We start from the raw sequence: 4,402 nt of genomic DNA on the forward strand, positions 1-4,402 counted from the left end.
GAGACCTGCCGTGTGGTGGCGCTCGGTCTGCAATTACTGACAGTGGCGACACGCGGGTCCGACGTATACTAGCGGACCGCGGCCGATTTAAAAGCTACCACCTAGCAAGTGTGGTGTCTGGCGGTGACACCACAGGACCCACGTCAAAAAGCGGATGCAATTGCAACCACATTTAACTGGAGTGTAAGGCACGCAATCTCCCTCTCCACGGTGGCACAGCGATTGCATGGAGTGGTCTATTTGTCCGACGACCGTACACCGGGCGTCACCGTTTGCGATGGGGCCAAGAGCATATGGTCTGGACAAACGAGGAGCGGGATGGAATGCTCTTCTCGGACGAGAGCAGATTCAATCTGAGTGGTCCTGGATGTACTCCCATATGGCGAGAGGTGGCAACACGTAATACACTCAAGAACATTGTGTAACATGATCGTTTTGGCGGTCTATGTGTTATAGTGTGGGGAGGCAAAATGTTGCATGGACGTACTGACCTCCAAACCGTTGAACACGTTACAATCACCCGCCAGCATCATCGTGACACTGTACTCCTTTTCCATATGCGCCTTTTGAGGTGTGAATTCGACCCTGATTTCATATATATGGATAACAATGCGCAGCGGCATCGAACAGCGCAAATGGAGCACCTCCTCGAACGAGAAGATATTCAGCTGATGGACTGGGCTGCCCATTCCTCCGACGTAAATAGCATTGCAAACTACGGGGTTGGGTTGGGGAGACGTATGGTTTGGAGGTCAGTACGTCCATGCAACATTTTGCCTCCCCACACTATAACACATAGACCGCCAAAACGATCATGTTACACAATGTTCTTGAGTGTATTACGTGTTGCCACCTCTCGCCATATGGGAGTACATCCAGGACCACTCAGATTGAATGTGCTCTCGTCCGAGAAGAGCAAACTACGGGGTTGGGTTGGGGAGACGTATTGCAGGACGTCCACGTGCATCAACGACCGTCCAGCAGTTGTTAACCGCACTGGTGGAGCAATGAAAAGCCCGACCGCAAGAATTCCCTACCAACGTTGTGACCAAGATGGGAGCACATTACAGAGGATGCACTGCTGTCCATGAGATATCCACTCTCTTTTAAGAAGTATGCTCCACCGTTTGCAGTGTCCAGCCGACCATCATAACTCGCGGTGACTTGAGTATAATCACTGTGTTTGCATACAAGTGTCATTTCTATTCGTCTCATTGCGTATTTCTGTCCTTCGGTACTATACTATAGCTATTCTTTCTCTGTATGGTCCAAGTTTCATTGAGCTATGTTACAAAAGAAAAATTCGGAGTAGGTATTAAAATCTATGGAGAAGAAATAAAAACTTTGAGGTTCGCCGATGACATTGTAATTCTGTCAGAGACAGCAAAGGACTTGGAAGAGCAGTTTAACGGAATGGACAGTGTCTTGAAAGTGGGATATAAGATTAACATCAACAAAAGAAAAACGAGGATAATGGAATGTAGTCGAATTAAGTCGGGTGATGCTGAGGGAATTAGATTAGGAAATGAGACGCTTAAAGGACTAAACGAGTTTTTCTATTTGGGGAGCAAAAGAACTGATGATGGTCGAAGTAGAGAGGATATAAAATGTAGACTGACAATGGCAAGGAAAGCGTTTCTGAAGAAGAGAAATTTGTTAACATCGAGTATAGATTTAAGCGTCAGGAAGTCGTTTCTGAAAGTATTTGTATGGAGTGTAGCCCTGTATGGAAGTGTAACATGGACGATAAATGGTTTGGACAAGAAGAGGATAGAAGCTGTGGTGCTACAGAAGAATGCTGAAGATTAGATGGCTAGGTCACATAACTAATGAGGAAGTATTGAATAGAATTGGGGAGAAGAGGAGTTTGTGGCACAACTTGACAAGAAGAAGGGACCGGTTGGTAGGACATGTTCTGAGGCATCGTTGTTGTTGTTGTGGTCTTCAGTCCTGAGACTGGTTTGTTGCAGCTCTCCATGCTACTCTATCCTGTGCAAGCTTCTTCATCTCCCGGTACCTACGGCAACCTACATCCATCTGTATCTGTTTAGTGTATTTATCTCTTGATCTTCCTCTACGATTTTTACCCTCCACGCTGCCCTCCAACACTAAACTGGTGATCCCTTGATGCCTCAGAACATGTCCTACCAGCCGATCCCTTCTTCTAGTCAAGTTGTGCCACAAACTCCTCTTCTCCCCAGTTCTATTCAATACCTCCTGATTAGTTATATGATCTACCCATCTAATCTTCAGCATTCTTCTGTAGCACCACATTTCGAAAGCTTCTATTCTCTTCTTGTCCAAACTAGTTATCGTCCATGTTTCACTTCGATACATGACTACACTCCATACAAATACTTTCAAAAATGACTTCCTGACACTTAAATCTATACTCGATGTTAACAAATTTCTCTTGTTCAGAAATACTTTCCTTGCCATTGCCAGTCTACATTTTATATCCTCTCTACTTCGACCATCATCAGTTATTTTGCTCCCCAAATAGCAAAACTCCTTTACTACTTTAAGTGTCTCATTCCCTAATCTAATTCCCTCAGCATCACCAGCTTTAACTCGACTACACACTCAGGCATCAAGGGATCACAAATTTTAGCTTTGGAGGGCAGCGTGAAGGGTAAAAATCGTAGAGGGAGACCAAGAGATGAATACACTAAGCAGATTCAGAAGGATGTAGGTTGCAGTAGGTACTGGGAGATGAAGAAGCTTGCACAGGATAGAGTAGCATGGAGAGCTGCATCAAATCAGTCTCAGGACTGAAGACCACCACAACAACAACAACAACATGTTACTTGGAGTGTCACATCATACGGACGCTATTTTCCTTCTTATTTTTTGCACACCAGTATACTTTCCCTACCACTCCACGTGTCCGTAACGCCCGCCACGCCCGCCACCAGTGCAGCATTCTGTCTCGCGGTGGCCATTGTGCCACATGGCCCCGACGCATGACTACGCCTTCGCTATACAGCAAGTGGACCAGTCCCTTTCGATAGAACCAGCCCCACCCTCTCGCAGCTGGAGCCTCTGTCGGCTGCGGCACGGCATCGGATGCCACATATCAGAGAACGACCGCGACAAACCGCACCGTGGCACGCAGCCGATATATATTGGCGCGTCCATCACGGCGCGGATAATTAAGTATTCCGCGTCGGCGCCTGGCGCCGTGTTATAAATCACGTGCCGTATCGGCGGCTCGCTTTTGTAGCACCGGCGGGCGCACAGCTGTCCACCACCTATCCTGCCGCAAAATTAGCCACCTATGTCGCTGCATTTTCACGCTCTCGGACTGCAGTGATCCTTTTACCCCACAGATCCCAATTCAGCCTCTGTTGACGCCTTGCACGCGAGTGATATCACATCACAAGAGACGTTTTGTCAAAGCGTTCGGGCAGACGAGGACGGAATCATAATATGAAGGAGCTGAACAGAGTAAAATATGTTTAATTTCGTTAGCGGTCAAGAATCGCGAGTGAAAACATGAAATATTATTATGAAACTTCCTGGGAGATTAAAACTGTGTGCCCGACCGAGACTCGAACTCGGGACCTTTGCCTTACGCGGGCAAGTGCTCTATCATATGAGCTACCGAAGCACGACTCACGGCCGGTACTCACAGCTATACTTCTGCCAGTATCTCGTCTCCTAGCCCGCGAAAGGCAAAGGTCCAGAGTTCGAGTCTCGGTCGGGCACACAATTTTAATCTGCCAGGAAGTTTCATATCAGCGCACACTCCGCTGCAGAGTGAAAATATCATTCTGGAAATATTAATATGTTTGAACGTCTTTTTATGCAGATCGAAACAAAGCAGCTCCATGAAAAAAACCTTAAAATCCGAGCAAAATTTATTCATATTTTCTTGAATGAGTATTTTGACTCTGCAGAGGAGTGTGAGCTGATATGAAACTTCCTGGCAGATTAAAATTGTCTGCCGGACCGAGTCTCTAACTCGGGACCTTTGCCTTTCGGGGGCAAGTGCTCTACCACCCTTTTTTTTTTTTTTTGCATTTTGTTTGTTGTTGATCGTTGTGTTTGGCCGTTGCGGACGTCACATGACATCCGTTTAAGTTCGTTTGGTGATCCGTCCACTCCGTTTTTTTTTATTACAGAGGCCAACCAGCTCTCTGACTGAACACGCTGAGCTAACGTGCCGGCAGCCATCTGAGCTACCCAGACGCGACTCACGACCGCTCCTCACATCTTCAACTCTGCAATAACTCGTCTCTTACCTTCCAAACTTCACAGAAGCTCTTCTGTCTCTTTTGTTTTCAGGCGGCCTTTTTCTGCAGTTGCAGTAATACAAGTAATATAGGTTATTTTCCGCCTTATGCGACTGCAATAACAGACTTTTTTTTGATCGCACGCATTTTGCTTTGTTTCAAAGCAT

Source organism: Schistocerca americana, chromosome 2, assembly GCF_021461395.2.
Source record: "Schistocerca americana isolate TAMUIC-IGC-003095 chromosome 2, iqSchAmer2.1, whole genome shotgun sequence".
NCBI lineage: Eukaryota > Metazoa > Arthropoda > Insecta > Orthoptera > Acrididae > Schistocerca > Schistocerca americana.